Source organism: Abramis brama (assembly GCF_963993115.1).
Source record: "Abramis brama genome assembly, chromosome: 6".
Classification (NCBI taxonomy): domain Eukaryota; kingdom Metazoa; phylum Chordata; class Actinopteri; order Cypriniformes; family Leuciscidae; genus Abramis; species Abramis brama.
In genome coordinates, this window is record NC_139968.1 from 35,519,163 (window position 1) to 35,534,174 (window position 15,012).

At 38.3% G+C, this 15,012-nt stretch overlaps 1 long non-coding RNA gene across 1 annotated transcript; it reads left to right on the forward strand.

Moving 5' to 3' along the window:
• Positions 1 to 666: 666 nt before the first annotated feature.
• Positions 667 to 13,369, forward strand: LOC311084822. The gene is made up of 4 exons (XR_014606619.1): positions 667 to 1,090; positions 1,683 to 1,784; positions 4,303 to 4,439; positions 4,821 to 13,369. It is a non-coding gene; the product is annotated as an uncharacterized lncRNA (long non-coding RNA).
• Positions 13,370 to 15,012: the final 1,643 nt, after the last annotated feature.

Sequence of the window (15,012 nt, forward strand, 5' to 3'; positions counted from 1 at the left end):
AGGAAAACAACTGAATACAGCGCTGGTTGTTCTCTCGAATGATACTCGACGACAACGACGGAATCCGAAGCCGTGGGCGAAGTAATGGGTGTATTAAATTGTATGAAATAATCCAGAAAAAAGCACAAACACTGCAGAGTTGGCAAGTTCAGCAGCTAAAATTTGCTGAGGTGAAGTGACGCGGCTAACAGCACAGCAGACAAACGGCTAGCATTGACATCAGCGGGAATCCATCTGTCACTCAAGTGGCCACACCCTTAATTATGCAGAACTTTAAATATTAATCAACTAAACGGATGAGTAATAAAAAAATTCACCCCCCTCACAGTTGTCATGAAGGGCAAAATTAACTGTATAGACCAAAAAAACATACAGACACCAGGCTGTAAACAGGTTTTTTTCTGCTGTAAAATTTGGCATTTTAACATGGGGGAGATACAGATTTGACTCACTTCTGACAACAGCCTCAAGCGGCCAGTCAACGAATTGCAGTTTAACTCACTTCCGTGTTGGTTTCAAGAGAGAGACGGGGAGGTTGCCGCTTGGGTGCGACGTACCCCATCTTCTGTCACGTAAAAGTACACGACTGTCGACTTCGGTATGTTATCCGTGGCACTATCCACTCGTCATATATTGTCATTGTCAAACTTTTGGCACTGGTCCCATACTGTGACTAAGCATGCAGGAGCCATCTTGGTCTCACACACCCAGTCTCACGTCAGTTCGTGATGGTCACGTAATTTAATCTATTGATTCGTGCCACGGACACGTTTATTTCGTTATTTTCGTAGCACGTTTTTTAAACTAATGTATTTTCAATGGGAAGCGGCTTTCGTGATCACATCACGATTCTTTCTTCCTGTCGGCTGCAGCAGAGAAGCTGTTTAATCAGCATCACGAGATCTTATCTTAACATGGTTTATGTATTTTTTAATGTTATTATTTCGGTCTTATTGCCAGGGAAGCTGGATTGCTTTGCTGTTTATTGATATTTTTAAAATTATATTTTATTAGTAAGAAATCGCGCTGAAGAAGTCTCGTTCCGAACACATCGCGATATTTGGCATCAGTTCACGTGTGTCAGATGTTGGTAAGTAGTAAATACCTAAATACGCTGTCCTAATAATGTGTGATATAATGTCTTTTCTGTTTGTCGATATTAATCTGCCATTATATCTGCCATCTCCACGGAGACTTTGCGTTTCATTGCTTTCTAATTCAAAATAGGGTGATTAAACACTGCCTGTCACGTGACGTGCTATAGGCCTAGATATTCATATCAGATTAAAAATAGTACAGTTAGTTCCAAAGTTGTATTTGTAGTAGAAGCACAGTAAAAACAACACTTACCATGCTTTTACCACATTAACATTAGTTTTACTGTGATAAGTGTAGTAAAAAGACAGTAATCACAAAACTTACCATGCTTTAAACCTCAGTAACCTTAGTTTTACTGTGATTGGTGTAGCAAAGGACAGTAATCACAAAACTGACCATGCTTTTACCTCAGTATTGATAGTTTTAAAGTGATATTTGTTGTAAATGCATATTAACCACAACACTTGCCATGCTTTTAATGCTTTATAATGTAACATCCAATGTTTGTAAGGTAAATCAGTACTTGTTCCTTTAAATAATCCTATATATTATACATAATGATATTTTATTTTCTGTTTTTTCAGCTGAAAAGACCAAAAGAGCCTTTCGGACTCAGTCAGCCCATTATTGTTGGAGGAGAAGTAAACGGAGGAGACGGACAGCTGCAAAGGCAAATATTCACAATGGTGTGTACAGTATGTGTTGGTTTTAACCCTAAATCAAACATTTTATCAAGCATTTGTTGTTTCTTAAAACTTTTCTCACAAAACCCATAGCCCAATCAGTACAAACATAGTCTGAAAGTCTTAATAATTCACAAGATTTAACAAGTTGTCAAATTCGTATGATACTCGTACATATTTGTATACTCGAACACAATCCTGCAGCTTTTACTCCTAGTGCTGTCATTGGCTACTGCCTCAATGTCACACACACACACTGTCAGAAACTTTATATTAATTGCAAATTGGTCCCCGTCTGTTTATGTTCCAGTTATACCTGGGGCCTATACCACGAAGCCGGTTTAGGAGGCTAGCCAGCTATGCTTCAGTTTAGTTTCCGCCAACCCTGGGTTTTAGGTACTATGAAAGTAGCTTGGCTTTAATCGGTGTTCGTTGCCATGGTATCTTACGCTGCACGGCTAACCTGCTCCGGGGCAGGTTATGTTCTGGATTCGACATCTCAGACTGAAGTTTGACCAATCAGCTGAGAGCTAAGAAACATATAGGTGACGTAACTTATTCCAAGTGTCTGTTGCAATGACTTCACCTTTTCTTCCAAATCCGGTGACATCTCAGCGCAAATTGTTAGACGAGCACTTCGTAAAGAAAGAGTTTTAGCCAGACAAAATCCCCTTGCCTTTCTTGATAGTTACTTGTATGAAAGATACAGATTTTCCGCGTAAGGAATGTCTTATCTTTGCGAACTTCTTGAGCCGCACATAAAGAATTTAACACGTCGAATTCATGCACTTACTGTACCGCAAATGGTATTGCGTTGCGTTTTTTTGCAATATATACTTGCACAGTGTGTGACGCACAGAACCTAGGGGAAAACACGGTTTGTCCAACCATTCGCAAAGTGGTCCTCGCTCTGCAGGAGTATATGAATAGTTTCATTAATAGTGTTCCCCGGACATTTATCGACCATGTCCTTAAAAGAGGGCTTTTATAAAATTGCCGGTAAGATATATTGATAGGGTGACATCATATAATCACTTTTTTTTTTTTTTTTTTTTCAAAAAGCAAATTTCACAAATGTACTATAAAGGAAAGAGCCACTCGCAAATAATCTTAGGGCAATGCAAACAGTTTGTGCTGTATTTAAAGCCAGACTCCGACAAGTCGAAAATAAATGTGCGTTTCCAACAATTTAATAATGTAAACGACAATCTCACGAGTCACGAGAAAAAAAAAAACATCTCAGAAAGTGCACTATCGCGCTGCGCTGGACTTCCCGTATCAGCTCCGCTTATGAAGCCGCAGTCTAATCCTGTTTACATGAAATAAGCCTGCTCCCGAGCAGGTTTAAGATTGCACAGCTGTTGCTATGACAGCAAGTCCAGGATGAGCTTCGAAGAACCAAACGATCCAAGATCATGCCAAATCGTCAACAATCAAATCCAGCTAACTTGAGTTAGCGACGTACGAAGAATGAGCCCCAGGGGTTTAGTTACCCTTTAACACATGGTTACCGAGTCGATCGTTCCCTGGGATGTGTTTTCATCAAAATCGAATGTAAAGAGTTTTATCTCTAAAAACAGATTAGCTTATAACGCTAGTGTATGGGACACAGAGTAAGTAAAAGTAAATCGCTAGTTAATACCACTAACAAGGCTCAAAATAGCCTCACACTAACACGGTAGCATAATGAGGGTCCCTACATGCAAACCGAAGCATTGAGAACTTTGTAAATGTACAGACATGTTTAATAAGAAGATACTTTATAAAGACAGTACGCGTTTACAGCCATTCGTCATCTTGGAAAACAGTCTCGACTAATCGAGTCACGAACGCCGTGCTACATTAGATTTCACAAACGTAATTCCTATCGACCAGCTCACTTAGCACAGCGTTCGTGACTCGATTAGTCGAGACTGTTTTCCAAGATGACGAATGGCTGTAAACGCGTACTGTCTTTATAAAGTATCTTCTTATTAAACATGTCTGTACATTTACAAAGTTCTCAATGCTTCGGTTTGCATGTAGGGACCCTCATTATGCTACCCCTACAGTAACGCACACTTGGATTTCACACACGTGTAAAAGAAAAGCTAACTTTTATGCACAGGCTAGCTGCTATGTTTGATACTTTTTCTCTATGTCTAAATGTTCACTCATCGCGTGCCTAACTTACGTTTTACAATGCAGGGACTGGAACAACAGATATGCTAGTTATAAATACAGTAATCATTACTTTATTTAGGCAGAATAAGTTTGTTGTGATTTCCAAGCTCATTGATGTTAGCAGTCTTCCTTGTAGAGTGCCCTCTGGTGGACAAACTATGCTAATGCAGCGCCAACACTCATAACATGGTTGCAGGGTGTTTCGTCCGCTTTTATTTTATTTTTTAAATATTCAATTATCGGCCGTTATAAATGTCGATACCGATAGTTTGGAAAATGCCTAATATCGGCCCGCCGATATATCGGTCGGGCTCTAATAATCATTCACTCTCTCGTAATAATGTCTGTTTCTCTGTAGATGTTCCAGGTTCAGGTCTGTCTTCAGGAGCTGTAGCAGGAATAGTTGTTGGTGTTCTGCTGGTGTTTGCAGCGGTATCTGCTGCTGATGTGATTTACTATCGTCACAGCAGGACCTATACACCAGCAGCACAGAATGTAAGTATTACATACAGTTGATTTAACAAGATAGATGAGATTTAATTATTTATTATCCTTTCTATTTAACACTACAGAAGCAGATATTCACCGGTGAGGCAGACAAAGCGAGATAGCAAGCGTCTTATTAGAAAACACCAATACAACAGTTTAAGCAATTTAGATGTGATATTGAACTCACTATACTTCAAGTTTCTATTACTGTGGTACAAAAGATGTAATGCAGTTTAAGACGGTGATAAAAATTTAGGAACTGTAATCCTCTTTATGAACAAAAGAAAAAAACACAATTCCAAGTCTGTAGTGTTTTTGTGTTTGTGTAATTGAAACATCAAACCTTCTCATCATTTAAACCTTCTGTGAATCTGTGTTTTCTTACAGAATGATGACTTGTGATAACTCACCATGTGATCTGAATGACAGGAAATTAGGAAATGATGGAGAGAAGAGGATCAGGTGAAACTCATCGCTCACATCAAGTCATTGTGTCACGATTTCTAGTAGGGTTCCCGCGGGATCTTAAAAGTCAAAAATTCTGAACTTTAAATTTAAGGCCTTAAAATGTCTTAAAAACGCCCAGATTTTCATCTGCGGTCTTACATTTAATTTAGTCAGGTCTTAAAAAGGTTTTACCCTCGTTCATTTCCAGAAACGCTGGCCGCAGAAAGTTATTACAAAGTAGCAAAAAAGTATCGAGTCGTAGCCTACAAAGCGGAGCTCTAGAGCAGGGGTCTCCAACACGTCGCTCGTGAGCTACCAGTAGCTCGTGGCCTGATTGGAGGTAGCTCGCAGAGGGGCCGTTCACATATCGCGTCTTTTGTGCGATCAAGTTCGTTCAAATGTAGGCGCGCGGGAAGCGCGCTCACAATTGAAGCGACGCGCTTGTTTTTTTCCAGGCGCAGCGAGATAAAAAAAAAACTCAACTAGAGAATGTCTAATAAGGGGAGAAGTTCCACTCTCAGTAAACTTCCGGCTTCTGAACTGGTTGCAGTTCCACTCTGGTTCCATATGGGGGCGCTCACAGGACGAGTGCAGAATGAATGGAGGTCTATGGCGCTATACCCCTTAAAATCCACTTTTCTTAGGATATAATTTTTTGTCTAGTAATTTGAATGTTGTATTCGAAAGGAGATGCAAAGAAATTACACATTGCTGGGTGTTAGATTTTTTACGCCCGTTTCACACATACTCCGTTTGCAGTGCGTATGCGGTGCGTATTTTTTTCCGTACCCATGTTAACAGGTTAGAGCTTTCACACTGCACGCGATTGCTGTCCGTCGATCCGTTCCAGTTGCGGTGCGTATACAGCAGTGCAGAGATTGTTTCCGCACCGAGTCTATTTCTGCTGTGCTGCACGCGCTGAATTAAAGTGACAGCACATGGTTCGTGGTCAAAATGAACACAGATTGACCTGACAATGTAGTAATTTCACCATACATGCGATTAATTAAATAAAATGTACGTAGTAATCTCACCATAAATGTATTGAATTAAATACTACTTTTTTCACTTTAAGACCGGGGTAAAGCAAGGAAAGCTACAATTTACCTCAACAAGGCGACATAATGAACAACTCATTCGTGGAGGTGGAAAAACAAGTTCTTTGTGACATGCAAGATTTATTGTAGCCTATTAAAATTTAAATGAAAAAGAAAATGCATGAGAGTCGGCTGTTTTTGTCAATTTTAAGTTTTAATTTAAAATGTTTGCGATTTAATATAACTACATGGTTAAATATTTGACCACTTGCTTGAGCAACTTAATATATAATTATATAGCCTAATGCATTTAATAATATGTTGTTTAAATTGTGTTTAAACGTGAATACGTCTATTAAATGTGTACAATGTGTACAAAGAGAATCACAATGCTGAAAAAAAATTTTTTTAAAGAAAAGTTGCTGATAACGTCTGGATTTGAAATACAAATAGTGAGTATGTATTTGTGGTACAGCCTACAGCAGCGGATCAGTTACGCACTGCAAACGCAGCATATGTGAAAGCACTATTGCGCGTGCTGCTCCTGCACTGCATACGCACTGCAATACGCACTGCAACACGCACCGCATACGCACTGCACACGGAGTATGTGTGAAACGGGCGTTAGAGTCACTTATTTGCTTTAAAAGGTCTTTTAAATAGTCAATGACATCATACACATTGTACGACCAGAGATACTGCTTTACGGAAATCCTTCAGTCACTTTGGTGCTTTTGCGCTCTGCACTTTCTTTTCTCTCGAGGCATTGAACACAGCTGACACAGGCAAACACACGTGCTAGAAGAGTTTTTGTTTTGTTTGTTTCTGGTCCTGCTTCGGACGCCACGATGCCATCAAGCGGTATCTCTGGTCATAATCAGTCCTTCACTAACCAATCAGCGTTCATTAGCAGAATGCTAGCGTGTTATCGGCTAACAACTCAACCTGTAAGAAATCAAAAGGACATAAGTACTCGTTCATTCAACTTTCAACCTATAACCCATGTTGAACTTGCAAAACCTACAATCAAATCTGAGATTTCTCAACGGCAATCGGGTGAAAGAGACATTTAGCCGTCTAGCTAGAGTTCTCAACGGGCCTGAAAATTACAACCCGACCCGACCCGGCCCGTGGCTTTTAAAGCCCGGCCCCGATGTAACCCGACACATAAACATGAATTATATGCCCGAACCCGGCCCGACACCGCGTCGGATTTTTTTTTTCTCTCATACACGTAGGCTATTATCATGACCAGCAGATGGGAATTTAAATCATCCTTTAATGTTCACGCCTTTTAACAATACAAACAACTGAAACAATAAACTTTAAATATATAAATAGGCTGTAGTAGCGACGGTGAATTCACCTGCGGCAAATTTACTTCTCACCAACTCCATCTTCTTCTCCAGGCTAAATGCGTGCACGCAGCAGCGTCAGGTCTGCCCCCGCCCCTCTCCATAGCCGCTTTCCGACCAAGTAGTTCTAGGAACTTAGTTCTAGGAACTGTCCACTTCTAAACAGTTCTAAGAACTACTCTCCCCCAAACTCGGTTTTGCTGTTTGCGTTCGCACTGGCCAAGTGGCCATAGGAACTGGTAGGAGGGGTAAGGGAGCACGGTGACTTTTATTTTGACGGCGCAACGGACCTTTATTTTTGGCGGCGCTGAGAACGCCAGAGCAAACAATGCTCGCATTCTCTGTGTTTATTAGTTAGCGATCTGTCTAACAGTACTGTTTAATATCTTATTAGATAGAACTGTTATAGAAAGGTTATTAGCCTACATAATCATGCTTGGCTTGGTCCCCTCAAAGTTGCGTTGGATTTTCTCTTCAGCATTTAAGGTTTAGAGACCCATCTATCACTGTTTTCCATGTTTGTATAGTTAGTTTATGGAGTAAATATATAGGCTATAATGTGTTTACATTCTAGCTGTTTTAAAAATGGCGGGTGCTGGTGTTCCGCGTGCGTTCGGTCAATCAGCATGCACTAACGTCACGGATAGTTCCTATAGTGCTGGTTTAGACCCTACTCTGAAGTAGGACCTAAATTAGTTCCTACAAATGGAGTTCCTAGAACTAAAATCGTTCCTAGTTCCTGCGGTGCGAACACGCCGACATCCGGGTACTATAGCCAATAGTTCTAGGAACTGTGAAAAGGTTCCTCCGGTCGGAAAGCGGCTCATGATGCATGTTACACGCAGCAGCCAGACTTTCTTTACGGTGAACAGCAGCGATGATTAATAATTTTTTTTTTTTTTACTGAGCGGAAAAGATTAAGCCCGAGGTCCGACCCGACCCGAGTCATTTGATTATATTTTCCACCCGAACCCGCAGGTCCCGTCGGGTTTGTCGGGCCGACCCGACCCGTTGAGAACTCTACGTCTAGCCCCATAGACTCCCATTCATTTTGCACTCATGAGCGATCGCCCCATTGGAACTCTGGTGGAACTACAACCAAAATTCGGTACAATAGGACTTAATAGGGAGTGGCCAGGCTCTCCGTAGACGGGCTCTGTCTCAACTCTTCAGAATGCTGCAAACGTACCGCAGGTCATGTGACAAGAACCAACCAATCAGCTTCACCCTTTCCGTAACAACATTGAAAGCTCAGTCAACATGAAGGATGGAGGTGCACTCAAACACTGCAGGTGTTTTTCTCTTCTCCATAAATAAATCTTGTAGCAGAGCTACAGCAAGCGTTTTTCGGTGGTGGAAATCCATTAGCTGCTAAAACTTCTTTGTCTTTGTATGGTTGCACAGCAGCGACAGACGCCATGGGAAAATCTGACCGAATCTTACTATTAATAATAAAAGATAAGCTAAAGTTCATTGTAAATGTCAGTAATTTATCTTTTTTGACTCATTCTTTTTATAAAAAAATATTTTAAGTCTGAAATATGTGAGGTCAGGCCCGGAGTGGGTAATCGGGAGAATTCCCGGTGGGCCGCTTCTCTTTTGGGCCGGTCGAGGAATTATTTATTTATTTATTTTTTGTCACATTTCAATGTCACGTTAGTTACATGGGCTACACATGTTTCGCATTCTGACACCGCAGCGCGCAGCCTCTGCATGGGTTGTACCATGTGAGGGAGTTCTCCCCTCCCCTCCGATAGAGTTGGTTGGGTTAGTCCGTCTTTTCCAAAACGTTTTCTCAGGTAGGCTACCGCTGCACCGCCGGCGCCTACCGAAAGCTGGGCCGGCCCTACCGTAACGGTACACGTCAGGGAGGATGGATGGGAGGAAGAGGCCAGGAGGTATGGAAGCTTTGTTTCCGCCACAGAATAAAACATTTTAAAAGATAATTGTGACTTTTTATCTCACAATTGCGAGTTTACATCTCGCAATTCTGACTCTATTTCTCAGAATTGCGTGTTATAAAGTCAAAATTGCGTGAAATAAAGTTGCAATTGCGTGTTATAAAGTCAGAATTGCGAGATATAAATTCAGAATTGTATGAAATAAAGTCGCAATTGCTTCTTATAAAGTCAGAACTGCGTGAAATAAAGTAGCAATTGCTTATAAAATCAGAACTGCAAGATATATAGTCAGAATTGTGAGATATAAAGTCGCAATTGTGTGTTATAAAGTCAGAATTGCGAGATATAAAGTCAGAATTGTGTGAAATAAAGTCGCAATTGCTTCTTATAAAGTCAGAATTGCAAGATATAAAGTCAGAACTGCGTGAAATAAAGTTGCAGTTGCTTATAAAGTCAGTACTGCAAGATATAGAGTCAGAATTGTGATATAAAGTTGCGTTATAAAGTCAGAATTGCGAAATATAAAGTCAGAATTGTGTGAAATAAAGTCGCAATTGCTTCTTATAAAGTCTAAGTGAATTATTATTTAACCTTTACATTATTTGTTAACCCATGGTATTAATACAAACTACACAATAGTAAGAGCTGAACTGTTGCTTCATTTATCCAATTTAGAAAAAGTGCTAATTTGGAATTCCACCATGGAAAAAGTGGGCCGGTCTTGGGCCTGAAACTCCCGGGCTGAAAAGTGGCCCCACTCCGGCCCTGTGTGAGGTTTATCTTTTTATAAAAACCTTTTTTGTCCAAACTTTATTTGAACTTGTACATGTAGTATATTACATGTTAAAAGACACTTTCAAAATCTGGCAATAATTTTTAATGGTATTATTATAATGTCTATGTAAACAAAAAGTACATATTGATGCAAATTTTATTTGTTATTTGCTGATTTTCGACATAAAACTTTTTGAACAGGATTCTGTGATAACCGTGATAATATTTGTATCTATAATCATGAAATGTTCATGCCATTTCATCTGTAGTTATGATCAACTATGAGCAACTAAAATCAACTAATTATGTTTTTTTTTTACAGTATAATATGCAAAGTACAATTTTCTATAAAAAAAATTATATCTGATTCTGTTCTTTTCTCTGACACACGTTGTTGGGTGTGGAAGGTTACTAATGTGATTGCTTTATCTGTAAATTAATTTTTTTTTGCAATTTCTTTTTAAGTAGGTCTTAAATTTCAATCTTTATGGTCTTAAAATGTCTTAAAAAGGTCTTAAATTTGAATTACTGAAACCTGCAAGAACCTTGTCCTAGATTTCACTACTTGGTACCAACACCAGTCAAATTTTGAATGATTTAAATGATAAATTAACACATTTAGTGCCAATATTTAAATTAATCACTCACTCAAGGGGATTTACTAAGGTTTGCGCTCATCAATGTACTGGTGTGTGCGCCATTATTAACCTCCCAAAAAAGCACGTCTTAAACCAGACGCTAGCTGGTAGATTGTGTTGGTCTTTATGGAAATGGGTCTGACTGGGTCTGTGTTGTTTAATTTACGTATTGACAGTAGATCACACACAGAACTTTCGGCGCATCTTTGGAATTTCACTCATGTGCTATTTTGCCCTGTTTAGTAAATCTGCCCCTTAACATTATGTAGCATATGAGCGATAGAATAACTAACGTGTTAAAAGATCAGCGAGTGCTTGATGTTTTTAAATATAGAGGTTTAAAGCAGCTACAGTGATCCAGACTGAAACAGTGATTTGGCATGTGAATTATTATTTCCTGTCTGTTTAAATCCACACAGATAGAACTTAGAACTGCATTTCCACAAATAACTCACAAGATAAAAAAAAAAAATATATATATATATATATATATATATATGTTTGTCTTGTTTTCCATTAAAGCAAGATACATTTAGTTAAGAAGCAAAATTACTTTAGATAAAGGTCTTGTTTTGTAAAAAAAAAAAAAAAAAAAATCATACACATTAAGTGCGTCTCCCTATAGGGTCAGAAAAATAAACTTAATTCAAGAAGAACAGATCTGACAGATATTTCCCCTTATTTTAAGCATTAACACACTTAAATTGGATTTTTTTAGGAGTTAGATACTGTTTGCTCCTCTGTATTTTAGTACATTATAAAACAGTATGCAATAATAACATAGACCTACTGAGTGTAAATTATTATATTTATTAAATAAATGCCGCCTTATTGGGACAATAAAGCCCTCCATACACCTACCCGATAAACACTTTATTATAAAATAACCGGGAGGAATTAAACTTTTTTACAGATATTTTCTTAATATTTATTGAAATCAAACACCTTTCCAATCTGATATGTGATCGGAAAAGGAAGTAGAACGAGTTTGGCTAAAGGCGGATTCAAACTTGGGTCGATCGGATCAAAAAGTATTTACAACGTGCCTTACTACGCCACTGCTTCTGACAGGTTACAGCTGTTTTTGGGCTTTTCTCTGGCCCAATCAGACACTGGTGGGCGGAGTTAGTGTAAAAAAAGGGGTAGTGTGGCGCAATGGATAAGACACATGCCTTTGGTGTGAGAGACCCGGGTTCGAATCCACCAATGTGTCCCTGAGCAAGACACTTAACCCCTAGTTGCTCCAGAGGCGTGCGACCTCTGACATATATAGCAATTGTAAGTCACTTTGGATAAAAGCGTCAGCTAAATGAGTAAATGTAAATGTAAATACTCTCCGCCAGTAAGTGTAAATAAACACTCCATATAAGGACTCAGGTAATCAGAGGTAATCAGATAATCAGAGAAACAGGTGTGACTCAAACCAGTAACCAAGGCAACAGACGGTAATCAAACAAGCGGGAAAACTAGAACAAATGAAACATGCTCGACACAGAACATGACCCTTACACAACTTTTAGATATTAGTTGTGGAAAACAAGACAAAAATTCAAAGTAAGAAAATACATTGTATAACCACAAGTGCTCTTAACAGTCTTAACAGCATTTTTGACACTGTAGGTGTTTTTACTGGAAATGTTGCTGTAACTGGAAATGTCTTGTGTCCTTATTGTTAATGTTTCTAATTTAACCACTAACTCTAACCCTTGGTTATGCACCTTGATCAGAAAACAATGGTTTACCAACTCTTAGTGGCTCTGGAACCAAAACCTGCATTAATAAGCTTAGAAATTCATCGACTTATGGTGAAGCACTTTGTTGGGAGCATTTATTCTGTTCAATGCCTGTAACTGGACTCATATATGATACAGGCTGCATTAAAAGTTTTTACTATGGCAGTAAACCTGTGAAATACTAGATGTGATGTTTGTCAGCAGGAGTGTTACAATGTAGAACAAAACATCTGTAATGTTTTATGAGGTGCTAATTTTTTTATTTTTTTTTAAATTGTATTTTGTGTTTGTCTTGTAGAAAAATATCACTTTACTTAATTATGTGGTCTACTTTATAAGTAACTTCAGCTTGTCAACTTATGGGTTCTTTCTTTTGGCCGCATTCTTGTTCTCTTGTTCCTATTTTTGGATTTGTCTTTCATCTGGTGTCAATTAATATGTAAATAACCTCATGTCACGTGATATTTTTATTTGTGTCAGGTAAATGTTTAAGTCATTTTACCACAAATCAGTTAGAAGTAAAGGCAAATATTGTAGTTTTCCTAACACTTTTTTTTTTTTTTTTGTAAGATATTGTTTGCATTCTGGGCTGAATATTAGACATTTTCCTTAGTTTTCCTTATCTTTACATTAGCCTTGGGAAAAAAGTGCCTTTTAAGTAGTTTATGTGGGTCAAGAAAATCTTTCCATCTTTACTGTATGTGGTGATTAATATTAAAACATGATTCACTTATAGCGGATGGAATCTGTGTCTCTCTAAACTTTCTCCAGCTGTTATTAGTGATTCTTAATACAGTAAAACTGTTATATCACACACCACTCAGAAATGACTCTGTAAAGATCACATATGAAATTATGATTTTATAGTAGGATACAGTAGGCTGATACGGGGAAATATGATTGCATGTCAGTTGCAGTATGTGGTTTAGCAATGCATAATTTTGGTCAATAATGTTATTCTTGACTAAGCAAATATCACATTACCGGCATGATATATAAAACTGTATTTTTGAAAGCCAAAGCAATATTTTGAATAAAAAATGAAATGCTATTATTTGAGTCATATGGTGCAAAATGTGTGTGAGTGGAGAAATCAGGATGTGTGTTTTTGTACACTGTCTGATGAGTGAAAGTGAGAATGAATGATGTTCTGCTGTTTGTTTTCATGTTACATTATGACATATTATCCAGACCTACAAACTTATGATCTGTAGAAAAAAATATTTTTATAGTACTTTCCTGGTGTGTTCAGCTGGTGTGATTCACCACAGTATCTCTCTGTAAAAAGTTTTTTTTTTTGTTAACCTAATAAACAAAAGAAGTCTGTCTTTAATTGAGTTAGTTATTATTATTATAAACAGGCATCAGGAGGCAGCGCACTTTTCAAGTAGAAGTATTATTTAGTTCATTATAGACTAGTGTTGGGAGAAATTAAGGAGCTTTTTGAAACTGAATCAATTGAACAAACTGATTCGAAAAATGATTCACTGTTTCAAAGCGTTCGAATCTCCACACGCTGGCGACCCCTGCTGGTCACAACAGTGTAAATGCAACAAAAACTCAGTCCAAACAGGCATAAAACACCTTCTATAAACCCATTGTAAACGTTGAAGGTAAACTATTACAGAATATGAACTAATCATATAATGCCAATACCATTAAATTGAAGGGCTTGTTTTATGGAGAGCTTGGTTAATCAAAACAAGAGACCATGAACTACAACTCTATATTTTTATTATAAAAATGTGTAATCAAATGCCAACGATATATAAAAATGACCTAGGCTGCGTTCGAAACCGCATACTTCCCTACTATTTAGTATGGGGAAAAGAGTAGGCGAGCGAAAAAGTATGTACGAATCCAAAAGAGTAGGCGAGAATTACCTGGGCGACGTACTAATTATCGCGAGATTCGGACTTAAGTGCGTTCGAATATGCCTACTTTCCTACTATATAGTAGGCGAAAACAGTACGTGAAGGAAGCAGTACGTTCGAAACATCGATATTCATAAAAGAGTAGGCGAGAAGGTCCCGGATGGCTTACTGCTTCCGCCCAGATTTTTGAGTGCTCAACCGATGGATACTCTTCTATCCCAGGAGGCCACGCGAGAGGATACGTCATGAAAAAGAAGAAGAAGGATAGGTCATACTCGAACGTGACGGAAAGGATGACGGACGAGACTGTTTTCAAATGTGAGTATTACAAATCAAATGATCGCATGTGTTGAACTACTGTACAGTAAACTGTTGAATTGTTGAAGGTGTAAAGACGCTATATATTTGTGATTTTGCTGTAAGTCACATTTTATTATGGGATAGGATGAGCAGCTTACTAACAGAGAAGCTCCAGTAAGGACACATACGTCTCCAAAGTGGATTTGCATACATTTTAAACCGTATACATCTTAAATACAATTACTAAATGTCTATTTAATATCTGGCAAGAAACTCTTCTATAAGAATTGCAGATTACTACGTCTAATAGATATGAAATAGGCATCTGAGTGATGTGTGACTAACATAAGTTATCTATTTTATTTGTCCATTAGTACTGTTGATAAATTAAGGAACATTTATGTAGGATAAAAAGTTAAAACAACCTCAACATGTAAATGTAGTGTTGAGCTCATAAATCACAGAGGTATGTGAGTCTGGTCTGGATGTTACAGGGTCAGATGAACAGATGTGTGTTTAT